Genomic DNA, 12,059 nt, shown 5'->3' on the forward strand with positions numbered 1-12,059 from the left:
TTTGATAGATGTCATAGTTTGAGAACAGAAAACACATGAAACGGGAATAATAGTTCAATACATGTCAACATATGCCTAGTTTAGAATTCAATAAGTTACTCAAATTCCATTGAAAAATGTTTTTTACTATATCTTTCATTAGCTTTTAACATTTTTTGTTTCTTTTTCTTTGTATCTTAAGATCTGCATGTAACCATCAGACATATCAGATGTTATGTGACATAATCGTGAAAAAATATGCATTTTAAGGTTTTGTAGTTGTCAGGATGGCCGAGTGGTCTAAGGCGCCAGACTCAAGGTGAGAATCCTTCCTAGTTACAGGGGTATTCTGGTCTCCGATTGGAGGCGAGGGTTTCAATCCCTCTTCTGACACAGCTTTTGCCTTAAAAAAGAGTAGCTCTTTGTCAAAACCGAAAAATTCTCCAAATGGTGAAAGGAAAACACATGAACAGTGATTAATAGTTTGATAGATGTCATAGTTTGAGAACAGAAAACACATGAAACGGGAATAATAGTTCAATACATGTCAACATATGCCTAGTTTAGAATTCAATAAGTTACTCAAATTCCATTGAAAAATGTTTTTTACTATATCTTTCATTAGCTTTTAACATTTTTTGTTTCTTTTTCTTTGTATCTTAAGATCTGCATGTAACCATCAGACATATCAGACATTATGTTACATAATCAAGAAAAAATATGAATTTTAAGGTTTTGTAGTTGTCAGGATGGCCGAGTGGTCTAAGGCGCCAGACTCAAGGTGAGAATCCTTCCTAGTTACAGGGGTATTCTGGTCTCCGATTGGAGGCGAGGGATCAAATCCCTCTTCTGACACACCTTTTGCCTTAAAAAAGAGTAGCTCTTTGTCAAAACCGAAAATGGAAACAGGAAAACACATGAACAGTGATTAATAGTTTGATAGATGTCATAGTTTGAGAACAGAAAACACATGAAACGGGAATAATAGTTCAATACATGTCAACATATGCCTAGTTTAGAATTCAATAAGTTACTCAAATTCCATTGAAAAATGTTTTTTACTATATCTTTCAATTGCTTTTAACATTTTTTTGTTTATTTTTCTTTGTATCTTAAGATCTGCATGTAACCATCAGACATATCAGATGTTATGTTACATAATCGCGAAAAAATATGAATTTTAAGGTTTTGTAGTTGTCAGGATTGCTGAGTGGTCTAAGGCGCCAGACTCAAGGTGAGAATCCTTCCTAGTTACAGGGATATTCTGGTCTCCGATTGGAGGCGAGGGTTCAAATCCCTCTTCTGTCACACCTTTTGCCTTAAAAAAGAGTAGCTCTTTGTCAAAACCGAAAATGGAAACAGGAAAACACATGAACAGTGATTAATAGTTTGATAGATGTCATAGTTTGAGAACAGAAAACACATGAAACGGGAATAATAGTTCAATACATGTCAACATATGCCTAGTTTAGAATTCAATAAGTTACTCAAATTCCATTGAAAAATGTTTTTTACTATATCTTTCATTAGCTTTTAACATTTTTTTGTTTATTTTTCTTTGTATCTTAAGATCTGCATGTAACCATCAGACATATCAGATGTTATGTTACATAATCGTGAAAAAATATGAATTTTAAGGTTTTGTAGTTGTCAGGATGGCCGAGTGGTCTAAGGTGCCAGACTCAATGTGAGAATCCTTCATAGTTACAGGGGTATTCTGGTCTCCGATTGGAGGCGAGGGTTCAAATCCCTCTTCTGACACAGCTTTTGCCTTAAAAAAGAGTAGCTCTTTGTCAAAACCGAAAAATTATCCAAATGGTGAAAGGAAAACACATGAACAGTGATTAATAGTTTGATAGATGTCATAGTTTGAGAACAGAAAACACATGAAACGGGAACATATGCCTAGTTTCGAATTCAATAAGTTACTCAAAATCCATTGAAAAATGTTTTTTACTATATCTTTCATTAGCTTTTAACATTTTTTGTTTCTTTTTCTTTGTATCTTAAGATCTGCATGTAACCATCAGACATATTAGATGTTATGTTACATAATCGTGAAAAAATATGAATTTTAAGGTTTTGTAGTTGTCAGGATGGCCGAGTGGTCTAAGGCGCCAGACTCAAGGTGAGAATCCTTCCTAGTTACAGGGGTATTCTTGTCTCCGATTGGAGGCGAGGGTTCATATCCCTCTTCTGACACGGCTTTTGCCTTAAAAAAGAGTAGCTCTTTGTCAAAACCGAAAAATTCTCCAAATGGTGAAAGGAAAACACATGAACAGTGATTAATAGTTTGATAGATGTCATAGTTTGAGAACAGAAAACACATGAAACGGGAATAATAGTTCAATACATGTCAACATATGCCTAGTTTAGAATTCAATAAGTTACTCAAATTCCATTGAAAAATGTTTTTTACTATATCTTTCATTAGCTTTTAACATTTTTTGTTTCTTTTTCTTTGTATCTTATTATCTACATGTTTCCATCAGACATATCAGATGTTATGTTACAGAATCATTTAAAAATATACAAATTTTATGCATTTGTAATTGTCAGGATGGCCGAGTGGTCTAAGGCGCCTGACTCAAGGTGAGATTCCTTCCTAGTTACAGGGGTATTCTGGTCTCCGATTGGAGGCGAGGGTTCAAATCCCTCTTCTGACACAGCTTTTGCCTTAAAAAAGAGTAGCTCTTTGTAAAAACCGAAAAATTATCCAAATGGTGAAAGGAAAACACATGAACAGTGATTAATAGTTTGATAGATGTCATAGTTTGAGAACAGAAAACACATGAAACGGGAACATATGCCTAGTTTAGATTTCAATAAGTTACTCAAATTCCATTGAAAAATGTTTTTTACTATATCTTTCATTAGCTTTTAACATTTTTTGTTTCTTTTTCTTTGTATCTTAAGATCTGCATGTAACCATCAGACATATCAGATGTTATGTTACATAATCGTGAAAAAATATGAATTTTAAGGTTTTGTAGTTGTCAGGATGGCCGAGTGGTCTAAGGCGCCAGACTCAAGGTGAGAATCCGTCCTAGTTACAGGGGTATTCTGGTCTCCGATTGGAGGCGAGGGTTCAAATCCCTCTTCTGACACAGCTTTTGCCTTAAAAAAGAGTAGCTCTTTGTCAAAACCGAAAAATTCTCCAAATGGTGAAAGGAAAACACATGAACAGTGATTAATAGTTTGATAGATGTCATAGTTTGAGAACAGAAAACACATGAAACGGGAACATATGCCTAGTTTAGAATTCAATAAGTTACTCAAATTCCATTGAAAAATGTTTTTTACTATATCTTTCATTAGCTTTTAACATTTTTTGTTTATTTTTCTTTGTATCTTATTATCTACATGTTTCCATCAGACATATCAGATGTTATGTTACAGAATCATTTAAAAATATACAAATTTTATGCATTTGTAATTGTCAGGATGGCCGAGTGGTCTAAGGCGCCTGACTCAAGGTGAGATTCCTTCCTAGTTACAGGGGTATTCTGGTCTCCGATTGGAGGCGAGGGTTCAAATCCCTCTTCTGACACAGCTTTTGCCTTAAAAAAGAGTAGCTCTTTGTAAAAACCGAAAAATTATCCAAATGGTGAAAGGAAAACACATGAACAGTGATTAATAGTTTGATAGATGTCATAGTTTGAGAACAGAAAACACATGAAACGGGAACATATGCCTAGTTTAGATTTCAATAAGTTACTCAAATTCCATTGAAAAATGTTTTTTACTATATCTTTCATTAGCTTTTAACATTTTTTGTTTCTTTTTCTTTGTATCTTAAGATCTGCATGTAACCATCAGACATATCAGATGTTATGTTACATAATCGTGAAAAAATATGAATTTTAAGGTTTTGTAGTTGTCAGGATGGCCGAGTGGTCTAAGGCGCCAGACTCAAGGTGAGAATCCGTCCTAGTTACAGGGGTATTCTGGTCTCCGATTGGAGGCGAGGGTTCAAATCCCTCTTCTGACACAGCTTTTGCCTTAAAAAAGAGTAGCTCTTTGTCAAAACCGAAAAATTCTCCAAATGGTGAAAGGAAAACACATGAACAGTGATTAATAGTTTGATAGATGTCATAGTTTGAGAACAGAAAACACATGAAACGGGAATAATAGTTCAATACATGTCAACATATGCCTAGTTTAGAATTCAATAAGTTACTCAAATTCCTTTGAAAAATGTTTTTTACTATATCTTTAATTAGCTTTTAACATTTTTTGTTTATTTTTCTTTGTATCTTATTATCTACATGTTTCCATCAGACATATCAGACATTATGTTACAGAATCATGAAAAAATATGAATTTTAAGGATTTTAAAGTGTCAGGATGGCCGAGTGGTCTAAGGCGCCAGACTCAAAGTGAGAATCCTTCCTAGTTACAGGGGTATTCTGGTCTCCGATTGGAGGCGAGGGTTCAAATCCCTCTTCTGACACACCTTTTGCCTTAAAAAAGAGTAGCTCTTTGTCAAAACTGAAAAATTCTCCAAATGGTGAAAGGAAAACACATGAACAGTGATTAATAGTTTGATAGATGTCATAGTTTGAGAACAGAAAACACATGAAACGGGAACATATGCCTAGTTTAGAATTCAATAAGTTACTCAAATTCCATTGAAAAATGTTTTTTACTATATCTTTCATTAGCTTTTAACATTTTTTGTTTCTTTTTCTTTGTATCTTAAGATCTGCATGTTTCCATCAGACATATCAGATGTTATGTTACATAATCGTGAAAAAATATGAATTTTAAGGTTTTGTAGTTGTCAGGATGGCCGAGTGGTCTAAGGCGCCAGACTCAAGGTGAGAATCCGTCCTAATTACAGGGGTATTCTGGTCTCCGATTTGTTGGCGAGGGTTCAAATCCCTCTTCTGACACACCTTTTGCCTTAAAAAAGAGTAGCTCTTTGTCAAAACCGAAAAATTCTCCAAATGGTGAAAGGAAAACACATGAACAGTGATTAATAGTTTGATAGATGTCATAGTTTGAGAACAGAAAACACATGAAACGGGAATAATAGTTCAATACATGTCAACATATGCCTAGTTTAGAATTCAATAAGTTACTCAAATTCCATTGAAAAATGTTTTTTACTATATCTTTCATTAGCTTTTCACATTTTTTGTTTCTTTTTCTTTGTATCTTATTATCTACATGTTTCCATCAGACATATCAGACATAATGTTACAGAATCAAGAAAAAATACGAATTTTATGCATTTATAAGTGTCAGGATGACCGAGTGGTCTAAGGCGCCAGACTCAAGGTGAGAATCCTTCCTAGTTACAGGGGTGTTCTGGTCTCCTATTGGATTTGAGGGTTCAAATCCCTCTTCTGACACACCTTTTGCCTTAATGAAGAGTAGCTCTTTGTCAAAACCGAAAAATTCTCCAAATGGTGAAAGGAAAACACATGAACAGTGATTAATAGTTTGATAGATGTCATAGTTTGAGAACAGAAAACACATGAAACAGGAATAATAGTTCAATACATGTCAACATATGCCTAGTTTAGAATTCAATAAGATACTCAAATTCCATTGAAAAATGTTTTTTACTATATCTTTCATTAGCTTTTAACATTTTTTGTTTCTTTTTCTTTGTATCTTAAGATCTGCATGTAACCATCAGACATATCAGATGTTATGTTACATAATCGTGAAAAAATATGAATTTTAAGGTTTTGTAGTTGTCAGGATGGCCGAGTGGTCTAAGGCGCCGGACTCAAGGTGAGAATCCTTCCTAGTTACAGGGGTGTTCTGGTCTCCTATTGGAGGCGAAGGTTCAAATCCCTCTTCTGACACACCTTTTGCCTTAAAAAAGAGTAGCTCTTTGTCAAAACCGAAAAATTCTCCAAATGGTGAAAGGAAAACACATGAACAGTTTGATAGATGTCATAGTTTGAGAACAGAAAACACATGAAACGGGAACATATGCCTAGTTTAGATTTCAATAAGTTACTCAAATTCCATTGAATTTTTTTTTTTACTATATCTTTCATTAGCTTTGAACATTTTTTGTTTCTTTTTCTTTGTATCTTAAGATCTGCATGTAACCATCAGACATATCAGATGTTATGTTACATAATCGTGAAAAAATATGAATTTTAAGGTTTTGTAGTTGTCAGGATGGCCGAGTGGTCTAAGGCGCCAGACTCAAGGTGAGAATCCTTCCTAGTTACAGGGGTATTCTGGTCTCTGATTGGAGGCGAGGGTTCAAATCCCTCTTCTGACACAGGTTTTGCCTTAAAAAAGAGTAGCTCTTTGTCAAAACCGAAAATGGAAACAGGAAAACACATGAACAGTGATTAATAGTTTGATAGATGTCATAGTTTGAGAACAGAAAACACATGAAACGGGAATAATAGTTCAATACATGTCAACATATGCCTAGTTTAGAATTCAATAAGATACTCAAATTCCATTGAAAAATGTTTTTTACTATATCTTTCATTAGCTTTTAACATTTTTTGTTTCTTTTTCTTTGTATCTTATTATCTACATGTTTCCATCAGACATATCAGACATTATGTTACAGAATCATGAAAAAATATGAATTTTAAGGATTTGTAAGTGTCAGGATGGCCGAGTGGTCTAAGGCGCCAGACTCAAGGTGAGAATCCTTCCTAGTTACAGGGGTATTCTGGTCTCCGATTGGAGGCGAGGGTTCAAATCCCTCTTCTGACACAGCTTTTGCCTTATAAAAAGAGTAGCTCTTTGTCAAAACCGAAAAATTCTCCAAATGGTGAAAGGAAAACACATGAACAGTGATTAATAGTTTGATAGATGTCATAGTTTGAGAACAGAAAACACATGAAACGGGAACATATGCCTGCCTAGTTTAGATTTCAATAAGTTACTCAAATTCCATTGAAAAATGTTTTTTACTATATCTTTCATTCGCTTTTAACATTTTTTGTTTCTTTTTCTTTGTATCTTAAGATCTGCATGTAACCATCAGACATATCAGATGTTATGTTACATAATCGTGAAAAAATATGAATTTTAAGGTTTTGTAGTTGTCAGGATGGCCGAGTGGTCTAAGGCGCCAGACTCAAGGTGAGAATCCGTCCTAGTTACAGGGGTATTCTGGTCTCCGATTGGAGGCGAGGGTTCAAATCCCTCTTCTGACACAGCTTTTGCCTTAAAAAAGAGTAGCTCTTTGTCAAAACCGAAAAATTCTCCAAATGGTGAAAGGAAAACACATGAACAGTGATTAATAGTTTGATAGATGTCATAGTTTGAGAACAGAAAACACATGAAACGGGAATAATAGTTCAATACATGTCAACATATGCCTAGTTTAGAATTCAATAAGTTACTCAAATTCCTTTGAAAAATGTTTTTTACTATATCTTTCATTAGCTTTTAACATTTTTTGTTTCTTTTTCTTTGTATCTTATTATCTACATGTTTCCATCAGACATATCAGACATTATGTTACAGAATCATTAAAAAATATGAATTTTAAGGTTTTGTAGTTGTCAGGATGGCCGAGTGGTCTAAGGCGCCAGACTCAAGGTGAGAATCCTTCGTAGTTACAGGGGTATTCTGGTCTCCGATTGGAGGCGAGGGTTCAAATCCCTCTTCTGACACAGCTTTTGCCTTAAAAAAGAGTAGCTCTTTGTCAAAACTGAAAAATTCTCCAAATGGTGAAAGGAAAACACATGAACAGTGATTAATAGTTTGATAGATGTCATAGTTTGAGAACAGAAAACACATGAAACGGGAATAATAGTTCAATACATGTCAACATATGCCTAGTTTAGAATTCAATAAGTTACTCAAATTCCATTGAAAAATGTTTTTTACTATATCTTTCATTAGCTTTTCACATTTTTTGTTTCTTTTTCTTTGTATCTTATTATCTACATGTTTCCATCAGACATATCAGACATAATGTTACAGAATCAAGAAAAAATACGAATTTTATGCATTTATGAGTGTCAGGATGACCGAGTGGTCTAAGGCGCCAGACTCAAGGTGAGAATCCTTCCTAGTTACAGGGGTGTTCTGGTCTCCTATTGGAGGCGAGGGTTCAAATCCCTCTTCTGACACACCTTTTGCCTTAATGAAGAGTAGCTCTTTGTCAAAACCGAAAAATTCTCCAAATGGTGAAAGGAAAACACATGAACAGTGATTAATAGTTTGATAGATGTCATAGTTTGAGAACAGAAAACACATGAAACGGGAATAATAGTTCAATACATGTCAACATATGCCTAGTTTAGAATTCAATAAGTTACTCAAATTCCATTGAATTTTTTTTTTTACTATATCTTTCATTAGCTTTTAACATTTTTTGTTTCTTTTTCTTTGTCTCTTAAGATCTGCATGTAACCATCAGACATATCAGATGTTATGTTACAGAATCATGAAAAAATATGAATTTTAAGGATTTGTCAGCGTCAGGATGGCTGAGTGGTCTAAGGCGCCAGACTCAAGGTGAGAATCCTTCCTAGTTACAGGGGTGTTCTGGTCTCCTATTGGAGGCGAAGGTTCAAATCCCTCTTCTGACACACCTTTTGCCTTAAAAAAGAGTAGCTCTTTGTCAAAACCGAAAAATTCTCCAAATGGTGAAAGGAAAACACATGAACAGTTTGATAGATGTCATAGTTTGAGAACAGAAAACACATGAAACGGGAACATATGCCTAGTTTAGATTTCAATAAGTTACTCAAATTCCATTGAATTTTTTTTTTTACTATATCTTTCATTAGCTTTGAACATTTTTTGTTTCTTTTTCTTTGTATCTTAAGATCTGCATGTAACCATCAGACATATCAGATGTTATGTTACATAATCGTGAAAAAATATGAATTTTAAGGTTTTGTAGTTGTCAGGATGGCCGAGTGGTGTAAGGCGCCAGACTCAAGGTGAGAATCCTTCCTAGTTACAGGGGTATTCTGGTCTCTGATTGGAGGCGAGGGTTCAAATCCCTCTTCTGACACAGGTTTTGCCTTAAAAAAGAGTAGCTCTTTGTCAAAACCGAAAATGGAAACAGGAAAACACATGAACAGTGATTAATAGTTTGATAGATGTCATAGTTTGAGAACAGAAAACACATGAAACGGGAATAATAGTTCAATACATGTCAACATATGCCTAGTTTAGAATTCAATAAGATACTCAAATTCCATTGAAAAATGTTTTTTACTATATCTTTCATTAGCTTTTAACATTTTTTGTTTCTTTTTCTTTGTATCTTATTATCTACATGTTTCCATCAGACATATCAGACATTATGTTACAGAATCATGAAAAAATATGAATTTTAAGGATTTATAAGTGTCAGGATGGCCGAGTGGTCTAAGGCGCCAGACTCAAGGTGAGAATCCTTCCTAGTTACAGGGGTATTCTGGTCTCTGATTGGAGGCGAGGGTTCAAATCCCTCTTCTGACACACCTTTTGCCTTAAAAAAGAGTAGCTCTTTGTCAGAACCGAAAAATTATCCAAATGGTGAAAGGAAAACACATGAACAGTGATTAATAGTTTGATAGATGTCATAGTTTGAGAACAGAAAACACATGAAACGTGAACATATGCCTAGTTTAGATTTCAATAAGTTACTCAAATTACATTGAAAAATGTTCTTTACTATATCTTTCATTAGTTTTTAACATTTTTTGTTTCTTTTTCTTTGTATCTTAAGATCTGCATGTAACCATCAGACATATCAGATGTTATGTTACATAATCGCGAAAAAATATGAAATGGAAACAGGAAAACACATGAACAGTGATTAATAGTTTGATAGATGTCATAGTTTGAGAACAGAAAACACATGAAACGGGAATAATAGTTCAATACATGTCAACATATGCCTAGTTTAGATTTCAATAAGTTACTCAAATTCCATTGAAAAATGTTTTTTACCATATCTTTCATTAGCTTTTAACATTTTTTGTTTCTTTTTCTTTGTATCTTAAGATCTGCATGTAACCATCAGACATATCAGATGTTATGTTACATAATCGTGAAAAAATATGAATTTTAAGGTTTTGTAGTTGTCAGGATGGCCGAGTGGTCTAAGGCGCCAGACTCAAGGTGAGAATCCGTCCTAGTTACAGGGGTATTCTGGTCTCCGATTGGAGGCGAGGGTTCAAATCCCTCTTCTGACACAGCTTTTGCCTTAAAAAAGAGTAGCTCTTTGTCAAAACAGAAAAATTCTCCAAATGGTGAAAGGAAAACACATGAACAGTGATTAATAGTTTGATAGATGTCATAGTTTGAGAACAGAAAACACATGAAACGGGAACATATGCCTAGTTTAGAATTCAATAAGTTACTCAAATTCCTTTGAAAAATGTTTTTTACTATATCTTTACTTAGCTTTTAACATTTTTTGTTTATTTTTCTTTGTATCTTATTATCTACATGTTTCCATCAGACATATCAGACATTATGTTACAGAATCATTTAAAAATATACGAATTTTATGGATTTGTAAGTGTCAGGATGGCCGAGTGGTCTAAGGCGCCAGACTCAAGGTGAGAATCCTTCCTAGTTACAGGGGTATTCTGGTCTCCGATTGGAGGCGAGGGTTCAAATACCTCTTCTGACACACCTTTTGCCTTAAAAAAGAGTAGCTCTTTGTCAAAACTGAAAAATTCTCCAAATGGTGAAAGGAAAACACATGAACAGTGATTAATAGTTTGATAGATGTCATAGTTTGAGAACAGAAAACACATGAAACGGGAATAATAGTTCAATACATGTCAACATATGCCTAGTTTAGAATTCAATAAGTTACTCAAATTCCATTGAAAAATGTTTTTTACTATATCTTTCATTAGCTTTTAACATTTTTTGTTTCTTTTTCTTTGTATCTTAAGATCTGCATGTAACCATCAGACATATCAGATGTTATGTTACATAATCGTGAAAAATTATGAATTTTAAGGTTTTGTAGTTGTCAGGATGGCAGAGTGGTCTAAGGCGCCAGACTCAAGGTGAGAATCCTTCCTAGTTACAGGGGTATTCTGGTCTCCGATTGGAGGCGAGGGTTCAAATCCCTCTTCTGACACGGCTTTTGCCTTAAAAAAGAGTAGCTCTTTGTCAAAACCGAAAAATTCTCCAAATGGTGAAAGGAAAACACATGAACAGTGATCAATAGTTTGATAGATGTCATAGTTTGAGAACAGAAAACACATGAAACGGGAATAATAGTTCAATACATGTCAACATATGCCTAGTTTAGAATTCAATAAGTTACTCAAATTCCATTGAAAAATGTTTTTTACTATATCTTTCATTAGCTTTTAACATTTTTTTATTTATTTTTCTTTGTATCTTAAGATCTGCATGTAACCATCAGACATATCAGATGTTATGTTACATAATCGTGAAAAAATATGAATTTTAAGGTTTTGTAGTTGTCAGGATGGCCGAGTGGTCTAAGGTGCCAGACTCAAGGTGAGAATCCTTCATAGTTACAGGGGTATTCTGGTCTCCGATTGGAGGCGAGGGTTCAAATCCCTCTTCTGACACAGCTTTTGCCTTAAAAAAGAGTAGCTCTTTGTCAAAACCGAAAAATTCTCCAAATGGTGAAAGGAAAACACATGAACAGTGATTAATAGTTTGATAGATGTCATAGTTTGAGAACAGAAAACACATGAAACGGGAACATATGCCTAGTTTAGATTTCAATAAGTTACTCAAATTCCATTGAAAAATGTTTTTTACTATATCTTTCATTAGCTTTTAACATTTTTTGTTTCTTTTTCTTTGTATCTTAAGATCTGCATGTAACCATCAGACATATCAGATGTTAGGTTACATAATCGTGAAAAAATATGAATTTTAAGGTTTTGTAGTTGTCAGGATGGCCGAGTGGTCTAAGGCGCCAGACTCAAGGTGAGAATCCGTCCTAGTTACAGGGGTAATCTGGTCTCCGATTGGAGATGAGGGTTCAAATCCCTCTTCTGACACAGCTTTTGCCTTAAAAAAGAGTAGCTCTTTGTCAAAACCGAAAAATTCTCCAAATGGTGAAAGGAAAACACATGAACAGTGATTAATAGTTTGATAGATGTCATAGTTTGAGAACAGAAAACACATGAAACGGG

General features: G+C 34.3%; 24 non-coding genes across 24 annotated transcripts; all 24 read left to right on the forward strand.

Moving 5' to 3' along the window:
- Window positions 1-260: 260 nt before the first annotated feature.
- trnal-caa lies at window positions 261-372 on the forward strand. The gene is made up of 2 exons: window positions 261-298; window positions 327-372. It is a non-coding gene; the product is annotated as a tRNA-Leu (tRNA).
- Window positions 373-722: 350 nt separating this feature from the next.
- trnal-caa lies at window positions 723-834 on the forward strand. Its single transcript has 2 exons — window positions 723-760; window positions 789-834. It is a non-coding gene; the product is annotated as a tRNA-Leu (tRNA).
- A 794-nt stretch (window positions 835-1,628) lies between these two features.
- Window positions 1,629-1,740, forward strand: trnal-caa. Its single transcript has 2 exons — window positions 1,629-1,666; window positions 1,695-1,740. It is a non-coding gene; the product is annotated as a tRNA-Leu (tRNA).
- Window positions 1,741-2,069: 329 nt separating this feature from the next.
- On the forward strand, window positions 2,070-2,181 carry trnal-caa. The gene is made up of 2 exons: window positions 2,070-2,107; window positions 2,136-2,181. It is a non-coding gene; the product is annotated as a tRNA-Leu (tRNA).
- A 352-nt stretch (window positions 2,182-2,533) lies between these two features.
- On the forward strand, window positions 2,534-2,645 carry trnal-caa. Its single transcript has 2 exons — window positions 2,534-2,571; window positions 2,600-2,645. It is a non-coding gene; the product is annotated as a tRNA-Leu (tRNA).
- A 329-nt stretch (window positions 2,646-2,974) lies between these two features.
- On the forward strand, window positions 2,975-3,086 carry trnal-caa. Its single transcript has 2 exons — window positions 2,975-3,012; window positions 3,041-3,086. It is a non-coding gene; the product is annotated as a tRNA-Leu (tRNA).
- A 331-nt stretch (window positions 3,087-3,417) lies between these two features.
- Window positions 3,418-3,529, forward strand: trnal-caa. Its single transcript has 2 exons — window positions 3,418-3,455; window positions 3,484-3,529. It is a non-coding gene; the product is annotated as a tRNA-Leu (tRNA).
- Window positions 3,530-3,858: 329 nt separating this feature from the next.
- On the forward strand, window positions 3,859-3,970 carry trnal-caa. The gene is made up of 2 exons: window positions 3,859-3,896; window positions 3,925-3,970. It is a non-coding gene; the product is annotated as a tRNA-Leu (tRNA).
- A 350-nt stretch (window positions 3,971-4,320) lies between these two features.
- trnal-caa lies at window positions 4,321-4,432 on the forward strand. The gene is made up of 2 exons: window positions 4,321-4,358; window positions 4,387-4,432. It is a non-coding gene; the product is annotated as a tRNA-Leu (tRNA).
- Window positions 4,433-4,761: 329 nt separating this feature from the next.
- trnal-caa lies at window positions 4,762-4,874 on the forward strand. Its single transcript has 2 exons — window positions 4,762-4,799; window positions 4,840-4,874. It is a non-coding gene; the product is annotated as a tRNA-Leu (tRNA).
- An 812-nt stretch (window positions 4,875-5,686) lies between these two features.
- Window positions 5,687-5,798, forward strand: trnal-caa. Its single transcript has 2 exons — window positions 5,687-5,724; window positions 5,753-5,798. It is a non-coding gene; the product is annotated as a tRNA-Leu (tRNA).
- Window positions 5,799-6,117: 319 nt separating this feature from the next.
- trnal-caa lies at window positions 6,118-6,229 on the forward strand. The gene is made up of 2 exons: window positions 6,118-6,155; window positions 6,184-6,229. It is a non-coding gene; the product is annotated as a tRNA-Leu (tRNA).
- Window positions 6,230-6,569: 340 nt separating this feature from the next.
- Window positions 6,570-6,681, forward strand: trnal-caa. Its single transcript has 2 exons — window positions 6,570-6,607; window positions 6,636-6,681. It is a non-coding gene; the product is annotated as a tRNA-Leu (tRNA).
- Window positions 6,682-7,015: 334 nt separating this feature from the next.
- Window positions 7,016-7,127, forward strand: trnal-caa. The gene is made up of 2 exons: window positions 7,016-7,053; window positions 7,082-7,127. It is a non-coding gene; the product is annotated as a tRNA-Leu (tRNA).
- A 350-nt stretch (window positions 7,128-7,477) lies between these two features.
- Window positions 7,478-7,589, forward strand: trnal-caa. Its single transcript has 2 exons — window positions 7,478-7,515; window positions 7,544-7,589. It is a non-coding gene; the product is annotated as a tRNA-Leu (tRNA).
- Window positions 7,590-7,939: 350 nt separating this feature from the next.
- Window positions 7,940-8,051, forward strand: trnal-caa. Its single transcript has 2 exons — window positions 7,940-7,977; window positions 8,006-8,051. It is a non-coding gene; the product is annotated as a tRNA-Leu (tRNA).
- Window positions 8,052-8,401: 350 nt separating this feature from the next.
- trnal-caa lies at window positions 8,402-8,513 on the forward strand. The gene is made up of 2 exons: window positions 8,402-8,439; window positions 8,468-8,513. It is a non-coding gene; the product is annotated as a tRNA-Leu (tRNA).
- Window positions 8,514-8,832: 319 nt separating this feature from the next.
- Window positions 8,833-8,944, forward strand: trnal-caa. Its single transcript has 2 exons — window positions 8,833-8,870; window positions 8,899-8,944. It is a non-coding gene; the product is annotated as a tRNA-Leu (tRNA).
- Window positions 8,945-9,284: 340 nt separating this feature from the next.
- Window positions 9,285-9,396, forward strand: trnal-caa. Its single transcript has 2 exons — window positions 9,285-9,322; window positions 9,351-9,396. It is a non-coding gene; the product is annotated as a tRNA-Leu (tRNA).
- A 607-nt stretch (window positions 9,397-10,003) lies between these two features.
- Window positions 10,004-10,115, forward strand: trnal-caa. Its single transcript has 2 exons — window positions 10,004-10,041; window positions 10,070-10,115. It is a non-coding gene; the product is annotated as a tRNA-Leu (tRNA).
- Window positions 10,116-10,446: 331 nt separating this feature from the next.
- On the forward strand, window positions 10,447-10,558 carry trnal-caa. Its single transcript has 2 exons — window positions 10,447-10,484; window positions 10,513-10,558. It is a non-coding gene; the product is annotated as a tRNA-Leu (tRNA).
- A 350-nt stretch (window positions 10,559-10,908) lies between these two features.
- On the forward strand, window positions 10,909-11,020 carry trnal-caa. The gene is made up of 2 exons: window positions 10,909-10,946; window positions 10,975-11,020. It is a non-coding gene; the product is annotated as a tRNA-Leu (tRNA).
- A 351-nt stretch (window positions 11,021-11,371) lies between these two features.
- trnal-caa lies at window positions 11,372-11,483 on the forward strand. Its single transcript has 2 exons — window positions 11,372-11,409; window positions 11,438-11,483. It is a non-coding gene; the product is annotated as a tRNA-Leu (tRNA).
- Window positions 11,484-11,812: 329 nt separating this feature from the next.
- On the forward strand, window positions 11,813-11,924 carry trnal-caa. Its single transcript has 2 exons — window positions 11,813-11,850; window positions 11,879-11,924. It is a non-coding gene; the product is annotated as a tRNA-Leu (tRNA).
- Window positions 11,925-12,059: the final 135 nt, after the last annotated feature.

This window comes from Oncorhynchus mykiss, chromosome 11 (assembly GCF_013265735.2).
Source record: "Oncorhynchus mykiss isolate Arlee chromosome 11, USDA_OmykA_1.1, whole genome shotgun sequence".
Lineage (NCBI taxonomy): Eukaryota > Metazoa > Chordata > Actinopteri > Salmoniformes > Salmonidae > Oncorhynchus > Oncorhynchus mykiss.